At 36.5% G+C, this 19,492-nt stretch overlaps 1 long non-coding RNA gene across 1 annotated transcript in view; it reads right to left on the bottom strand.

Moving 5' to 3' along the window:
- LOC138921871 (uncharacterized) overlaps positions 1 to 19,492 on the bottom strand; it is a 33,182-nt gene that overhangs the window by 8,969 nt on the left and 4,721 nt on the right. The window lies entirely within an intron of this gene.

The raw sequence follows: 19,492 nt of genomic DNA, 5'->3' as shown, positions 1-19,492 counted from the left end.
GGAGAAAAAGGAAAAAATAAAATCTTTAAAAAAAAAAAAATAGTGTTGGAGTTTGTTCTGGCAGGTAGCTGAGTAACTTTTGGGACAGTTTGATCCATTTTAGGCTTGCTTTTAAGATGTCTTAGGGGCTTGTCTACAGTGTTCTCTACTTTGGGGTTTATTTAGCCCCACTTCTAAAGGCATGACTATTTGGGATCTCTATCGATTCCTCTGTGTATCTAATGAGTCCTGTCGCTCTGGCTAGTGGGAACTCAAATGATTCTCAGCCCCTGCATGACCTCTGGGGAGTTTTCATCTTCATTTCTCTGGTAATTGTTCTTTCCAAGTAAGTTGTTCTTTTTCGAGTCTCATGAGGTTGCACCCTATGCATACATAGTTTGATGTTCAATCAAAGATTTAAGAGATCCCAATGAAGATTTTATAACTCTTTTACTGCAAAGTTCCCTCTTCTATGATATTCTGTCCTGTAAATTCTTGATTCCTTGACATCCCCAAACTCTGATCACTCTCTCTTCAATTCAGTGAGACCAATGGGCTATGTTTAGAATTTCACTCCTGCTGCTGCAGTCTTAAAATTTTCTCTGGGAAGAAAGCTGGTGAGGTCATAGTACTCAACTCATTTGTTTACCTTCTATCAGGGACTACAGTTCTGCATTGTCTCTCTTCTAATCTATGAGTATAGTTGTTTCCTTTATCTTGTTCAATTTTCCAGTTGTTCACAGCAGGAAAGTAATTCCAAACTTTGCTACTTCCACATAGAAGTGGAAATGCTATCAGTAATTTTGAAAATAACATTTCCTCTATGGATTTTTCATTCCTTCTGTGGCTTACATATACAATTATGGAGGTTTTTTTTCTTTTAACATAAAAGGGTGCTCACGTCCACTTGTCATGGAAATTTGCTTGAATGCAGTTCATTACACGGATGATTTTCTACATTTTTCCTCATCTTGAAACAATGTAATTGCTCAGTTAAGTAGATGGTATTATTTTATTTGGTTTTTCTTTCATCATTGTATTTCTCATACAGCTGGCAGGATTAATTTTTCACCAATTTGGGTGGTTTATATAGTTTGTGATTTTTTCTATTACTTTGTAAGAAACTCTTTATCCTTTTGACTATCTTATTTCTAATATTCTGGGGAAAAAATAGGATTTCCTAAGTATTCCTTTAAATCTTGGAACTCCAATACATATATTTGATTTTCCATGAATATTTTTTCTTTGCAAAATAGTAAGTTAAAATATATGTTTTCATAGTTCCTGTATTACAGCAGGAATGTTAGTCACTGTCCATTTTTATGCTAAATAAGGAAATCCAATTTTAAGTATTCATTTGAATAGTGGCACTTTTTCTTTATATTTGACATTCTAAATTATGTGATATGCATAGACAGACAGATGGATAGAAGCACGAATAGCTGGATAGATAGATAGATAGTTCGATGATAGATTCTCTGTGATAGTAACACCTATAAACTTGATGAAATTATATTATGATAATTCAAATAAAATAAACAGCCTAGTAGTGATGAGATTTACCAAAATGATGAATGACTCTTACTAAAGTTGAGGACATAAATAATTACAGTATCCCCTCAACTTATACGTCTCTATATTACTACAAAAGTCATAATGTTTTAAAACTGTGCAAAAAATATTCTGTACCTTTTATATGATATGGAAGTAGTTCCCAGTCTCAACTGTTTTCACACCCACAATTACCCTGTGCTACATTCAAAAATTATGTAGCACACAGGATAACTTTTTGTAGTGAGTACTTGTCCTGATACTTTAGGATGCCTAGAATCCCTAGACAGTAAATGGCAGTAGTAGTCTCCTAACCACCATCCTTATGGCTTCTGGAAAAAACCCTCTCAAAGTTTTAAAGCACACCCTTTAGGATAGTATCACAAGTAATATGATATATTATTCAGAGTTAGGGAGAAATATATGTTAGTGTGCATTTATAATGTACCTTCCCTAAAAGAGCATAGAGAACACCTCCTTCACCAGGACATTGAGAAAAACATTGGTGAGAACAGCGAAAACTTCGTTGAGAAAAACAGTCGGGACTATCCTTTGCGGAACAGGGATAAACATGGAGAGCCTGCCATTAAAATGGGCTCCCTGATTTCAATAGGAGATGATGGATCTCCAACGGAAGAAGCTAAAACACAGAATGTAACTGTCAGAGGCAAAGTAGGTGTGGTTTCTATAACAGGCAGTAGAGCTGGAAGAGTAAACAGAATGGTGGGATCCACCTAATAACTAATGTCTAATTAATCATGGGGTCCATAAGACCAAAAGAATTGTCATCTCTAACTTATTATCTAAATTAAATTATATAAATTCTTGATTCCTGGCACATTGCTCTGCTTTCCAACCCCCAGCAAAAAATGTAAAGAAGAAGAAGAAAACTGAATCTGATCTGTGTCACCATGAGAGAATGTCATGGACTCTTACTCAACTCTTGGACCTGAGTCAATTCACAGACCCATAACTCCCTCAGTAAAGAGGTTAGTAATTTCTGAGGCTCAGAAGTCATTCTGCTCCATTATTTACAGTAAGGATTAATGAGGGTGAATTAGTTTACAGAGTTTGTGGCTATAGTTTGTGACTCCAGAATGTGGTAATTACCCCAATTCCTGAATGCATGGTAGGAGTTGGTCTACTCAGCAACTCTCATAATCCCCACACCAGTTGTCCTTTCTGTGAAATAAGGGCTATTATGAAGTGCCAACTAATAGTTTGTGGGACCCTCTTTCCTTTCCCAAATTAAAGAAAAAGCAGTCAGGAAATCACAGATACTAGTGCCACCATCAAACACAGAAAAGATTTGGGAGTAGAGATTCTTCTCATTTTCCCATTTTACTCTGCTATTTAGTCCTTCCAAAAATTGAATAAGGTGGTAACTTCCATTAAAGCTGATGTTCAAGGCATGTTCAAGTAAACCAAAACAGCTCCTGGCACCTGGAATTCAGTTTTGGATCTTACACACTTTTGTAACTGAGTCACAATAAGTAACTTAGTGACGACAAGTAGAGAACATCAGAAGCAGTTTGCTTTTGCCTGGCAAAAACAGCAGTACACCATGGCTCTCAGAACTGTTGGTTCCCTGACTCTGTACCATGAGTGAATCAGTGGAAATTTGATTATTTCTACATACCACAGAACTAGATACCTAGTTCACATCATATTGGTGGGACTTGTTGAGCAAAAACATGAAGTATCCTAAATGTCCTAGTAAGACACATGGGTGTTAGAGAATGAGAAATAAATACCATGAAACTCAGGGCCTATTACTTTAGTAATGTTTCTGAGGTCTAACGGAATTAGTTATGTAGGAATACTCCCTTTAGAACGTAAGATAAGTTGCATTAACTACCCCTAAAAATGATATATATTTATCATTTGGTGGATATCTTTGGATTTTAGAGGTGACAAAATACTGCATTTGGTCATATTCTCCCAAGTAATATAGTGACAATCCAGAAACTGGATTAAATTTGAATGGGACCCGGAGAAAGAGAGGCGTTTATTACTGTATCACAGAGCAGGATAAGCTGATGTCACTTGACTGTTTTGATCCAACAGATCTAATGATGCTTTAAGAGTCTATGCTGTGCAGAGCCTCTCATAGGCCCAACAGGAGAATCACAATGACAGCCCTTTGAGTTTTAAAACAAATTCTTCTTGATCAAAAAGTATTATTTTAAAGTACAGTTCTTGGTTTCCAACAGGAACTTTGAAGAGAGTGACCATCTGACTGTGGGACACCGGGAAAACATGAAATCTGAGCTTCCCATTATGAACTCTTTGTTTTTTATTAATCTACTAGATCATAAGCTTGAGTATTCCTAGTAGCACTCCATTATCAAATAAATGTGTTAAAAACAATCCTGTGGCCTGGACAAGTATTGAATACACAAGTTGTATAAGCAATTGGCTTGCACTCTCTATGTGTTGTTCCAACTTTGATAAACTGATTCCTCTCTTTCAGTACACATTTATGGCCTTTTGGGGAAGTTCTCTGTAACAAAGTGACTGAGGAGGAAAAATACAAGTTTGATTTTCAAATTATTCTGCATAATAAACTAGCTCCATCCATCAGCTAAGGGGTGGCCCTGAGAGACAGCCTAAATGGAAATACTTCAAGCTGAGCATAATTTCAAATGGAACATCTGGTTTTTACTGGCCATTCTGGAAGAAGAGATGTGCAGAGGTGTGGATCTACATACATTTATGGGCAATTTCTAAGGACTTTTTTGAAGGGATTAGAGGAATGGTGATAAGCAGGCTTTCCGGATGAAGGTGTGGATGGGTATCTCAGAAAAGGCCTAGAGTGAGGAAACTTGTGAACCATGTGACTGCTTGCTCAAAGATTGAAAGCACTCAAAAATCATGTGGATAAGACGACCTGCTTTGCAAAGTGCTTGCTTACTGGGTTCCTGAACAAAATGCTTATAGCGATAGGGATGAAGGTTACACACAGACTCAACAACACATGCAGTCTTTGTAAAACACTATACCCTCAAAGCCCCTAAGCAAAATCCAAATCCCCACATTCTAAAAAAATCAACAAGTCACTACTTCACAATTTAAATAACAGCTGTGAGATATATCCTTAGTAAATTCCATCCTCTCCCCTACCTACAAATATATCTATGTCAACCTTCTTCCTCCAGTCTCCCCTCTAGACTCAGCTTAACAGCTGTTCATCTAGTTTAGGGATAATACTTCCCCTTTGCTCTTGACCTTATCTTGCTCCATTTTACTCCTTTGACCCTTTCTACACTTCCTTCCCAGTCACAATCAGGTTTCATCTATCTTTACAAAAAATCCTCTCTTGACACCGCACCTCATCTCTAGCCACCAGTCAATATTTCTCCATTCAAACCCAGCTAAGTCCTTGGCAGAGTGGCCTAACTCTGGCTGTCCCTACTTTCTTAAGTCTCCTTTACCCTGAAAATCTGAAGGTCATGCTTTGAACCTATTCTTTTTTTTTTTTTTTTTGAGGAAGATTAGCCTTGAGCTAACATCCACTGCCAATCCTCCCCTTTTTGCTGAGGAAGATTGACCCTGAGCTAACATCTGTACCTATTTGCCTCTATTTTATATTTGGGATGCCTGCTACAGCATGGCTTGATAAGCAATGTGTAGGTCTGCAGCTGGGATCTGAGCTGGCGAACCCCTGGCCACTGACGCAGAGCACGTGAACTTAACCGCTGTGCCACAGGGTCGGCCTCCCTTTGAACCTACTCTTATTGGATTAGAGTCATATTGTGTTTAGTAACTACTGACATCATAAAAGTAATTTCTACTTGGAAATGTTTTAGAATGTCTCATGTTGGACTTTCAAATGCTCATGTTATTTGCTTTTATTTCAAGACTAAGAAGCAAAGCCCAGTAAACTATCTCAATCTACGAATAAATTTGGGTGAATTTCTCTGTCCTGGAGATCCTCCAAAGTATACATTATTTCTGCCAGGAATGACCTTCATTAAGCTGTGAAGCCATAGAAGAGTTACCAGACTTGTATTCCTCAGTCGGCATTGTAGGCAGTGGCTGCATATGAAAAGTACAATAGTTATTCTTAGTGTTGGGCTTGTCATACTTGAATAGCTGAGAACCACTCTCAAAGATTGTTCTGTATGGGGGACTTCATTGCACAATCATTTTGTCCAGTTTTGCCCTGGTAAAATGTAGGACAGGTTACTACTAAACATATGCATGTAACTGTATTGCCATGAAAAGTAAGGAGACTCAGTCGAAACATTTATTTTTGAATGCTGAGGGGTCAGTGAAAATCAGATACCATTTAAAAATATATTTCCTTTTACAAATGCATAGTTTAGAATTCAGTTCACAAATGCACAGTCTACTAAGTTGAAGACTAGCGATAGCTTAAGAAGAAAGAAACAAGGCCCCCACATGTATTCCTTAGGAGACAAAAACATTAAACATAATATCAACAATTTTCCAAATAAACAATCGAAATTAAATGCCCTTTATTTTTTTAAGTCTTATATAATTAATTTTTGACCTTCTCGATCTTGGGTCAGCCCTCTGCTTTCATAAAATTGTCTGCTGCTGCTCTAAAAAGAGCCCTGGAAATTCTGGCTCAGTTCCCTGGCACAATCTCAAAGACACTCAAGAAAGTCAGCCCAAGAATCCGTATGCAAGAGCTCATTCTTTGAAGCATCAATTGTTGAGTATCTGTGATAGTCCTCTCCTTGAGGCTCTGAGACTGTTCTTCTTGGCCAAAGACAAAAATTTGGATCTGAGTTTATAAAAATTTGGATCTGAGGGCTACAAGGCTTAGAGTAAATCTTACAGCTGCAGATGAGACAGAATGGCCATGTTTGATTTATCGCCATAACCAACAATAGTGCAACAGGAGAGAGTAAAATCTGCAATTGAATACAACATAAAAGAATCCTTTAATAAGAATTTATTTAATGTTTCCCCTGAGCTTACGGACACGTTATGGTCAGTGAGGTTATTAAAACACCTTCAAGGTCTTTCAGTCCAATCTTTAATCTCTGAAAGATTTACATCAGTAACATTTTACCTGTACAAAATTATCCTTTGATTTAACAACTCTACCCAGGGAACTCTTACAATACTGTTGAAGCTAATTAAGAATATGGAGCATTACAAAAAAACTAATTGTTTCTACATCATTCATTTTATAAATGTGAATGTATAAATATTTTTGGTTTTCTTTTTTCTTTTAAAATAATCAATAGCACAATACAGTCAATCCAGAGCATAGAAAACTATTCCAGATTATCTATAATCTGGAAGACTGCATAGATGGCAAAACAGTTTATTATATCTTGTTAAGGCAGACTAAATGTCCTCAATAAAGTTATCCTACCAGAAGAAAATCATGTTTCAGATGCATTAATATAATATTTGGCAATAAAAAGATTGTAAGCTCCTTTAAAAAATACCTTCTGAATAAGCTCATTCACCTGAGTAAAAATTGCCAAGATTTTAACATACTTCACGATTCTTTTATATGTATGTCAAGTAACATAAATCAAGGCAAACAAATTTCACTTCTCTCAAACTTTCTTTAGCTTGATATACAAAATCAAGTTTTGCCCTTCGCTATTTTCATTTATTTTTTGGGACGATCTCACACTTTGCTTCAGGACAAAACTTCTCATTTCTTCCTTTTAAAACAACAGAAAATGTCATTATATTTCATACACAACTATACTTCATACACGTGTATGCTCCTACTACAGGCTCAATTACCCATAAGAACTACAACATTGAACCAAATTAACTAATTTCTATTTAACTGGAAAGTACATAATTGATAATTGTTCTATCATACATAAACAATTTAGTAGACAAGCAAAGCTCACCCATTAGAGCCACACACATCACTTTTCCATCTCTGAAAAGTGACACAAACAATACATTCATTAACAACATCCAAAAATATAGTCACTGTAACATACTAACCTAAGGATCAAAGTGACATATACTAAAAACTATGCCTTATGACCAAGGTATCAGTAATTATCCAGGGATCCAAAGATGATTTATTAACTAGGTTTAATATTGGCCCAAGGTTGTACAGTTACCTAAGAATCTTGGATATCATGTTTTAAGCTGATACATTAGAAAACAGGATTATTGATGATATAAAACAATTTGTCAGACTTGTGATTCAATTTATATTAACACAATTTTACATTATCCATAATCATAAAATTATGTTAGCTTATTTGATCAGTACAGCATTATAAGAACTCTAGGAAGTTCAGATGAACTGAATCAATTAATAACAAAACAAACACAAATCTGATAATTACATCAGGGAAAAGCCATTTAAGTGTGTTTTTAAATCAAACTAATTCAAGTAATCCGATTTATCTCAGGAAATGCCTGGATTGCGTGAACTTGGGTTCTTATATAAAAATATTTCTTAGCTATCAGTGAAAAGAAATTGTTTCCTCAACAGTCTAGCACATGGAAATATGACAAGATCAGCTTTCTTTATTTTCTACAAACGTGAGGGAATATGATATTTATGTTAGACTTACTATTCTCTATAAACCGATTACAACAGAGGTCCTTCAATTAGAGGAACCTCAAAATCTAATTAATTAGTACCTAACGGAAGTAGGAAATATTTTACCCTCATGCAAAAGATAAAGGCTTTTCTCAGTTACAGACACACAGGCACACAACTTGTAGTTTCAGTTCTACAACCTCAGATATGGGTAAAGTGAACACAGAAACACAGAAATTCTCTACTGCAGACCTCAAAAAGATGTTCTCCTTTCTAGTGGGCACAAAATTATTCCTTAATTGATTTGTGTGCACAAATAGATAAATAATCACAAAATAATAAGAAAGTGAATTCCTTGTCATTTATCATACGACAGAGACTAGTTCCCATCATCTTGGTCGAGATCATCAAATGGTCACATCACAAAATTCATTTTCTGGTCATTGTTGCCATTATTGAGGAATAATATTTCCTATATGCACACTGGAATCATAATCCAAAAAAAAGACCAGAATGAGAAACCAAAACAAAGAAACAAATCAGTAGAAATAAAACCTGGAGAAGCAGAGAGACAGCAAAGTATTGCCACTTAAAATAACTCCAAGATCCAAAAGGGGGAGAGAGAGAGAGAAATTGACCTCTTGGTCAGTGGTGTTTAATAGGCTCCATTAAGTGAGTTCACCTGGGCATGCTGGTGGTACCTCTAAAACCTCTAAAGTATAGTTTTCAAGAGGAATACATAAAATAAACAACTTAACTCATGCCAATATAAACAACGTGTCAAATATTTTATTCAACTTATTATATAGTCACAGAAACAGTGAGATAGTAAAAGGTTGATTCAGAGAGAATTTGAGGATCTAGTTATTTATAGTCAATTTGATTAACATCAGATGCTAATTTAGCTACAAAAGTGTTTAATGTCCTACAGCAAAATAAGCCACAACCTTCAGGTTATCTTTTGTACTGGAAAGAAATTATTTGCAACTCTACTAGACAAAAATATACAAGTTAACGTGTAACTTAAGTCTGGGAAATTTAATCAATTGTAAACGGTGAGCGGAACAAAGAAGATTCTCCTAGATAATAAAATAAATTCTTGGTGAGCCTGGTAAACAATGACACTGTGTATCATTGAAAAGACGTGCCACTAACTTTTTTTTTTTTTACCATATTTCAAAGTTGTAAATACTTTTTCATAACATACCACATAGATGCACCAACTCAACAGATCTGAAAACTAAATCTGTTATTGTTCTTTAAAAAAAGATTTCCTTTTTTTTGACTTCTTATATTGGTTAATGGGATCACTATATACTCAATCACCAATTTCGAAGTTTGATAATCAAGTTCTCCCCTCCCTAACACCACCACCTTCCATACAAATAATCACCTGCTCTATGGAAATTTCTTTTTCAAAGTTTTTGAGATTGTTCTCTAAGTTTCATCCTTGCCATTCGTGTGTGTGTGTGTGCCCTAAAGTCAGTGTTTTCAAACCTGAAGGAGTATCAGAATCACATGAAATGTGTCATAGATAGACTCTAACATGGTTCTCAATTTTCCTTACATCCTCGTATTCAAGCCCTTGTGTAATGCCCTACTCTTGAGTGTGGACATCGTGTGAATTGCTTCAAACCAGTAGAAGAAGACAAAGGTGTTGGGAGGTCTTTTCCATGATTATGTTACATAAGATAGTAACTTTCCTCTTGTTAGCAGACCTTTCTCTTGCTCACCTTGATGAAGTAGTCTCCATGTAGAGATGCCCATGTGACAAAAGAAACAGAGGGAAGCTTCCAGGTAACAGCTAGCAAGGAGCTGGGCTCTCAGTCCAACAATCCACAAGGAACTGAATCCTGCTATCAGCCATCCAAGCTTAGAAGCAAATCCTTCCTCTGTGGAGCCTCGGATGAGACCCCAGCCCTGGCCAATACCTGGATTATAGCTTTGTGAGAGACCTTGAAGCAGAAGACCTGGCTAAACCATGCTCCAATTCTTGATCCACAGAAACTCTGAGATAATAAATGTCTGTTCTTTTAGCTGTAAAGTTGTGGTAATTTGTTATGCAGCAATATATAACTACTAAGGGGGCTTTTTTAAAATATAAGTACTCAGGCCCTATTCCCAAGTGACTCTTTAAATTTGGGGTGGGAACCAGAAATCTGTGGTGTTTTGAAAAGCTCTCCATGTCATTCTTTTGTTGCAATCTGTCTGGATTATGAATCACTGCTCTAGGTCACACTCTTCCCTCCCAAAAAGCGTTTACGTTGTTACCAGTATATTCCTACTAAAACTCAAAAATGACCACACTTTTTGTGTGCTTTAAATCTCTTAAGGACTACACATTACCAATACAATAAAATACAGCTAGCCAGCACAGAGCACAACTCCCTCAGTTATCTGGCTGCTATGTATCCCCCAGTATAATCTCCCAGTCACTCCACAAAAGACATCCTAAACTACATGCAGCTGGTCCTTCTTGTTGGACCCTTTCATATCTCCATGCACTTGCTATTCTTTTTTTCAACTGCTTAGAATTTCCATCCCTTATCCCAGCTCCCATCAAATTGTAAACTATTCATCTACACAATACAAATAAATTTCATCTCCTCTATGAATCACGTATCTATTATAGGACCTACCACCTGATGACATAATTAACTTTTATAACGTGTCTCTTGTACACTAGATTGTGGGCTTTTGCATGGCCTAGACTCAATCTCATCAATCTTTGTTTATAGCAGCATTGTTAAAGATCAGATATCCATCATATGCATAGAGCAAAATTCATGCCACAAAATTGTTGCTCAAAGAAATACAGAATGATGGGGGCTGGCCTGGTGGCGCAGCAGTTAAGGTTGCACATTCTGCTTCTCGGCGGCCTGGGGTTTGCCGGTTCGGATCCTGGGTGGGAACATCGCACCACTTGGCAAACGCCATGCTGTGGTAGGCGTCCCACATATAAAGTAGAGGAAGAAGGGCACGGATGTTGGCTCAGGGCCCGTCTTCCTCAGTGCAAAGAGGAGGATTGGCAGTAGTTAGCTCAGGGCAAATCTTCCTCAAAAAGAAAAAAAAAGAAATATAAAATGAATGAAAAACACGTGTTCAGCTCTAGTTCATCATAAAATACTATATACACTATCTTGCTATTGTCCATATCCTTAACATATGTATTCTTTCCTGTTAATTCAATTTTTTATAAATCAAATAATATGGTTGACTTCATTATTTAAAGGAATTCTTCAGTAAATCTTTTGTAAAGCAAAGAATCCTTTTGTGAACATAAAGTTATTTCTTATATCCTTTACTCTTAAATTATACTGAGTTATTTGTCTTTAAAGCAGAGCTCCCCTGTACTTACTCTTATCAAATTATATATTTGAACGAATGTTTTTTTTTTTCTCTCTGTTAGTCTCTGAATACACATCAGGGCTACTACTTAGGTTTTTAAATCCCCAGAGGAGAAGATGCAGCTCAGGCCCATACAGAAGTTGACATGTAAATAGTTGTTGAAAATGATGTGATGACAGTGCAAGAATTGCATGGGTAACATTTGAATTTAAGTAAAAATTTAATATCCATATTTCAAGTTATAGAAAAAGTCATATTCCTGGCACTCCTAACTGGTAGGAAAAATGCTTGAAGATTAAAGAATGACTCTAGTACTGGAGGCTGGGTTAGGTGTCCATTTTCAAGTATTATTTCCTTCAAGTGGAAGAGTCAAGAACATGGCTATTCAGTGTTTTGAGCTTTTCAAGAAAGCAAGGTATTGAAAACATATTTTGTAATCAGAGAGTAAGTTAAATCAATGAAAAATTACTGAAGAACAAACAGGCAGTGCAGTTTCATGACCACTTTCCTCTTATTTTTGGCCTGATTCTGCCTCTCTTTCCTGTTGGTGAGAACTGGATAGACAAAGCTAAATGAAAGGAGGATGCCTAGCATATATTCCTGTTCTTTTCTTAGGTATTCCTCTGTAGTTTTTAAATGAAACACTTGAAATTTGTATTATCTATACAAAAGAGTAAATGCAGTTTACAAATTGGGAAAATGTAAAGAAACATTCCATGCATAATTAACTCAGAAATTCATTGAATGACCTAAACCAGGATTGCCAAATATCAATGGCAATTTCCCTGAAGGCTCTTTCAGAACTCTAATACATGAGATTATATCTACACTTATCAAATGAATAAGCAGGTGGTTCGATACTCAAGCCTCTTTTTAAGGGGAAATGAAGCAAATTGCTTTTTGTTTTTCCATAGTGGCTCTCTCATTGTTACACAAAAATCATTAAAAAGTGACTATCGCTTGATTTTGTTTCTCAATAGATGTTTCCATTTCACAAACTTAATTCCATTTTTGGAATTTAAATTTTATATGTAAAAAAGAACAATTGTCGAGGCCAGCCCGGTGGCATAGTGGTTGGTTTTGCACACTCCACTTTGGTGGCCCCAGGTTTGTGGGTTCAGATGCCTGGTGCAGACACACATACCACCTATCAAGCCAAGCTGTGGTGGTGTGCCACATGTAAAGTAGAGGAAGATTGGCACAGATGTTAGCCCAGGGCTAAATCTTCCTCACACACACAAAAGAGAGAGAGAACAATTGTCTCTTAATTATCACATAATTTTATAGCTAGAAGGGACTTTAAAAGTTATGTATTGAAGTATTTCTCAATTAGATAACCATAACAAAACACCTTTATTTTGTAGAAAACCTTAGAATGAGGGACCAAAGGAAAAAAATAGAGGAGGTAAAGAAAAGAATGCAGATGCATCCCCCAGAAAGATGTAGGGGAGAGAGAGGCATAGAGGTTTAATACTTTGCCAACTGGATCATTGGAGGTAGATACTTATGTTTTCTCTTCCCATGACCAACTGGTATAACTAGATAATTCATAATGCCCAATTTAATATTCTTGATTTTGGTATTTGTGATAATTTTCTAAACCAAAAGGAAATCCATTTTTATTATTGAAGTTTTATGCACTTTTTCTATAAATCTTGATTCACTCTTAGAATATATTTGACACCATACATACATATCTTACATTTCAAAAGTAATTGCTTAATTACTTTCAAGTTTTATATAGTATCATTGTTTTCAAACATCCATGAGTGAGTAACCAAGAATCTGATAAAGGTTGTTAGAGGATATGCAAGACGTCAAGAGTGGCACAACTCTTAGAAGAGATTAAAGTTAGTGTAACGGAAAACCATTCTGGACTCCTGACCCCAGGACAACTAGCCTTTACTAGACCTCATCTCTGGATCTGACTAAGAAAAAGAGGAAATCATTGAGGTTTTAGGAGGGAAAGAAATGAATTTCGCTCAGTGTTTGCCTGATATGGATAATAACCCATTGTAGCTTTCCAATCACCTGGAATATCTTAGTAGATATTAGTGCCCATTTTCAATAGATAAGAATGGAGTAGAAAGTGAGGAAAGAGTAATATTTAAGAAATTTGGTGTTTGAGAGTAAAGACTTACTGTGAAGAGATTATAGGATCGTGTAAAGGTATTTAATTGAGAACTGGCATGTAGAGGAGGTAGCAAAATGCCTATTTGATAGTAATTACTAATATTTGTTGAGAGCCTATTCTTAGCCAGGCATAGCACTCTATGTATATTGTCCCATCTAATTCTTACAACAGCTTTATACGTTGAGTGTCACTAATCCTTTTTTATGGATGATGAATATGAGGCCCAGGGAACTTGCCCAAAACAGGATGGCAAATAAGTGGCGTAACAAGTGTTTGGATCTCAGCAGGCTAACCCTAGCCCATTCACACCTGACCACTAGGCCATGGTTGCCTCTCCTTTAGATGTGTGAGTGATTGTTTATGCAAGGCACAAGCAGGGATTAACTTTGGAAATAAGGACTCACCTGAAGAATGGAATCCAAGGAGGAATGAAAGGACTTGTGTTCCTGAATCAGAGAGATATAGACTTTTGTTAGCAGTTCAGGGATATCTACTTTCTCAGTAGTCTAGGAATATCTACTTTTCTTAGCAGCGCAGAAGGATAACTTGTGCTTCGAAGAGGAGGTAAAGAAGGAGGGGGACCTGCTCAGCATCCTTTCTAAGAGAAGTGAGATCTAATTGGGCAAGGCAGTGATGGAGCAGGGAGTAGGAAACTGACAGAGATGAATAAGAAAGGAGAAGACAGTTTCAAACAGTTTGTGCAACTATAAGTTAATAGGTTAAAAAGAGGAATATTTGGAAGACTACCTACCTTCTCATACCTCCCCAATACATACAAATGTATAATATACATTTGGCATCTATGTGTAAGAGGCACTGTGTAGTAAAATAATCACATAAAAATGTAGATTTGAAAGTGTTACAAGTGTTGAAGAGAGACAGGGGCTAAGAGTTCTCTGATAGGGAAATCTGAACTGCTTGGGATAGTGAGAGACTGTTTTCCTAAGGAAGTGAGTCTCTGACTTCTAGCTAGAAAGTTAATTAAGCAAAGAGATGTATCCCCATGAATTTACATTGGAGAAGTTATGTTTACAAATAATTTTATCTACGGAAACAAAATGTATCATAACATTAAATCTGTATGAGCAATGGAAAGTGAAGAATTGTTCAGCAATTTCTGAAGAACATAAAATGTGTGAATAATTCGGGTAAAATTCTCTCTCTCTGTCATTCTCACTTATTCATTTATTTATTCCTTTATTTATTGGCATATGAGCAGGATGTCCCTCTAGATTAGTGCTCATCAGAAGGAGATATATATTCAAATTGTCTGAGAAGCTTGACAATTGCAGATGGCATCTCTCACTGCAAGAGATTCTTTGGCTGCAAGTCTGGAGTGGAGTTCTGGAATCTGCATTGTTATGAGGGACTCCAGAAGATTCTGATGAAGGGGATTCTGGCACCAGGGATGGACAAACACAGCCCTAGTTTATATCAGTCTATTCCACATTTGTATCTTCTATACTATGCTTACCAACATATAATCCACTTAACAGAAGGCAATATTCACATTTTCTGTAAGCTTTCCCTGTGACAGGTGAATGTAATTAGAGAATTGGGGTTTTCAAACAAAACAATTCCTTTATCAGATTTTGATGTGCTAGCAAACCAAGAGCAAGATGAATGAATCAGTCAAAAGCTTTATTATAGCTATCTTTTATACTGCACAAAATAGAAGAAACAAAAAGATGTCAGAGGACAGAATTGCTAGAAGGTTATAAGGTTCTATAATATTTGCTCTTAGTTATTAGTGTTCAGTGAACAACTCAGTGATGATAAAGAAAACGTGGAATAAATCCCAGGAAATGAAATTTTTATTCAAGTTGGTCTAGATGTTAAATGATTAAATTGAACATCTTGGTAGTTATTTCCAAGAATGCAACAAAAAATCCTGAATTTATCACCCATGCATGATAATATGGTTTGCAGAAGTTTAGAGGGTTCTATAGCTAAAATCTCCAAATGGAAACAAAACCATCAGTACATTCCTTTTACATACTGGCTTGTGCATAACATTCCACAGTTACAGCATCTTTCTCTCAGCTTCACTTGTTCTGCGAAAATTCTTCCTAGCATAAGCTACTGACACCTCAATATGCATTACCTCTGAGGCTTTCCTGAGAGTAGGTTATGATGGAAGGAAATGGAAGAAAAAACACCAAAGAGAATATTCACATACCTTTATCTTTTATCCTTTTAAGGGGTCATGGATGGGGAAAGGAAGATAGTGAAGACATTAGACAAATACTAACATAATTATCTTGAACAGAAGTGGCATAATTATGGCCCTAAATATAGAGAGATTATAGACTTAATTCAGGGGAGTTTGAAATGACTGGAGTGACTGAAAATAAATAGAGCTCAGAGAGAAAGGTGTCTATTTCCTTTTGAGTATGTGATTTTAACTACGTCTGGAGTTGGGTTTTAAGCAATAGTTTGAAGTAGAGAAGAGACAACCAAAAAGCGTTCCAATGTGGGCATGAGGAAGGGGTGCAGGTGCTTGAAGGAGAGAGTCCGAGTTGAGAATGCTGAGGGTGAAGTACAGAATCACATGTGGGCGCTCGAGTATGGAGACCTACCGAATCAGAATCTCTCATCTGTGTGTTTATAAAGCACCACGTGATCCGAACGTGGACCCCTAGTTTAGAAGAGCTAATTTGGGCTGTAGAGTTTGAGGAAAGAGTTATGTGGATGAGACAGTAAAATTCCTATTCATTTTAAGAGAGATCATGAATTATCTGGGCAATAGTTTGAGTTCTATTCCTCATTTTGCCAGAATCACCTCTGTTAAAATAAATTTTATATGATATATGCTATTTTCATTATTCAAAATAAAAAGTTCATTTAAGAAAACTCAAGAGGAAATGTGGAGAAACAAAATCCCATTGACTTTGAATGGCATAAATATAGTTAATTAACTTTTGTGTGTATTTCCTTCCAGTCATTTTTTATCATCATGTTTAAAAATATGTGGTTATACTATACATACAGCTTCATAGCTTGCATTTAAAATGAATATTATTTTATAGTAAACATTTTCCATGTTATCATATAATTTTCTAGTAATGATTTTGGTAGTGATATAATATGATTATTATTTGATTTTGTATAGGTTTCATATTTCTGGATAAAGTTAAGATCACATATGCGAGTTTAAATACTACTTATGATTTACTAGCCAACAGGCATAAAATTTCAGTCAAGCAAGATGAATAAGCTCTAGAGATCTGCTGTACAATATCATATCTATATTCAACAATAATGTACACTTAAAAACTTGTTAAGAGGGTGTATCTCATATTAAGTGTTCTTACCACAATAAAATAAAATAAATAAATACTAATTATGATTATGCTATTAAGTGTGTCTTCTCTCCTTTCCTTTATGCGCCTCTATGTCCCTTCTGCTTTCCCTCCCTCCCTCCCTTCCCTCTTTCCTGACTAGGAGGAGCTTCTGTTGTCCACACTACAGTAGGTTGAAGCTGAACAATTCACAGAACTCTGCAAAGTACAGCGTGTACTTGCCTGCACATAGACGCAAGCTTTTATTAAACCTTCCTTCTGTAAGTGAACAAATAGATTCCCAACAGTTACTCTCCCTGGAAAACATCTTTCTGGGGTAGTCCAATATTAAGGAACTGACATGATTAACTAAATTAAGTGGTTTTTTTCTACCTGAACAAAATGTTACACCCATATAGACCTGACCCAAGGGCAGAAATTTCATGGTGCCCTCTAGGCCAAAAGACACACCTAACAGTACCTTTTATCAAGTAGGTAGAGCCAGACAACCTTATAAGCATTTATATCTTAAAATCTTAGTAGCCATTTGAAAACACAATACACATAAATTTAAAAAAATGTGATATGATTTCATTCTTAAAAAATCATAATACATACTCGTGGCACATATGTGTGCCTGTGGGGCCCTAAACAACTACATTTTTTCCCAGTTTTATTGAGATATGATTGACATACAACACTGTGTAAGTTTAATGTGTACAGCATAATGACTTGCATATATCGTGAAATGACTACCACAATAAATCTAATTAACATCCATCATCTCATATAGATACAAAATATATATATATTTTTTTCCCTTGTGATGGGAACATTTCCAAAACACACAGTGAAGAAACCACAGATTCAAGACAGTGCCTCAGATCCTCCTAGATCAACTTCTGTGTATTACACAGCACTGAGGCCATGGATAGAGCAGAGGTTCCTCCTAGGCTATACTACTCAATAAAAGCAGTGTTGAGAATGTGGTGGTTAAATACTGGAAGTGACTATCAGGCAATGTTATGTTGTCTCACTACCTGCGGTTTTCAAGCACAAGTTTAAGTACTATTCACCTTAAGAAAGTCATTACGGGGAAACGTACTTAAAACCTAAGTCTGGAAGTGGAAATTTCCTCCTGGTTTAACCCTTCCTTTCTACTAAGTTGTTTATTTGTACTGATTACTGTGTGTATTTAAGTGCAGATGTTGGAAGCACCCCTTCAATTTTCGTCATGTATTCTCACCACAGGGCTTCCATTGGCAAATAAGATCTGAGATTTTGCAGTTTCTGGCTCTATTAACTTCCTCAACTGCAAGCAAAGAGTGAAAAATTCGTTGTGGAATTTCTGAGGCTGCTATTCTTTTCACAGAAAAGTCCCTCCTTAATAGATGTATTAAACAAACACAGACACGCACACACAAAATCAAACACATCCAAAATACGGTATAAGGCAAAGGATGTGTGATGACGACATGTCTCTTAGGCCATTTCAGTCCCTTCCCTCTCTGTACGCAGGTGGCCTTCTCCCATTCAGAGGGGGAGTATATTCCTCTTCCCCCTTTGTATATAGGCTGACCTCAGACATTTGTTTCCCTGAAAGAATGTAGCAGGAGAGATGTTCTGGGACTTGAGAGTTTTGACCACAAGAAGCCTTGCAGTATCTGCCTGGGGCTCTTAGAACACTCTCTTTTAAAGATTCTTTCTCGGGGAAGCCAAAAGCCATATAATAAGTCTGACTACTCTGAGATTGCCATGGGTGGAGAGAGAGAAATATGAGGCATCCTCCAGCTCTATGACTAAGCCAGCTCAGAATCCAGACATGTGAGTGAAGGTACCATCTTAGAAGAGAATCTTACAGCCCCACCTCTCCACTTGATGCCACATAGATCAGAGATGAATCACCTAAGCCTTTCCTGAATTTCTACCCCACACATGACTGTTTTATGCCACTTAGTTTGGGGCTGATTTGTCAGGCAGCAATATAGAAAAGCAGAGTAAGATGATCACATGCTCTTTCAGTGTCAGATTGGAGCCTTGTCTTATGAGTTTAAAGATCAGTTGACTCTCCAGATGGAGGTAACTTAATTAATTAATGTATTATTTACTACTGATTAGAGCACAGTCTCTACAAAGTTTTATGCTAACTTAACAGAAAATCGTTTGATTTTTGCCCAGCAGAGATGCAAAAGATTTCTGTCTAGTGGAAAATATATATCTCTAAGTTATGGCTTTACTGCACAGCAGGCTATCAACCAGCTTTGTATCTAAGCTATCAGTTCTCTCCAGGATTCTTTCTACGCTGGTGATGTATGTATCCACTTTTGGAATCCTGCTTTGAACCAGCTTCACTGATGCCCTTATTAATCAATTAAATAGATCTTTGACATGTACTCACTACGTATTTTGTTTAAGAATAAGATTTTTAACTTTGAGGATTTTACTTTGACATATATAAATGATTGTTCTTCCCCAGTGGGCTCTACATTGCCTCAGTATCCCACGTCCCAGTTAATGCAATGGAGAAGGCTAATTCCAACAGAAAATAGTATTCCGGGACTAGGTAAAGCCAGGAACTTCTATCTAGGTTTATAGTGAGTTGAGTTACTTCCCCCGCAAAACATTTCCCTGATTCCTCCCCTAAACAAGACTCATTACAAAAACAGAGCAGTGTTTCCTGTGGCCCCAAATCTA

Source organism: Equus caballus, chromosome 2, assembly GCF_041296265.1.
Source record: "Equus caballus isolate H_3958 breed thoroughbred chromosome 2, TB-T2T, whole genome shotgun sequence".
NCBI lineage: Eukaryota > Metazoa > Chordata > Mammalia > Perissodactyla > Equidae > Equus > Equus caballus.
Note: the sequence above shows the minus strand (reverse complement) of the source record. Positions and strands in the feature narration are given on the sequence as shown.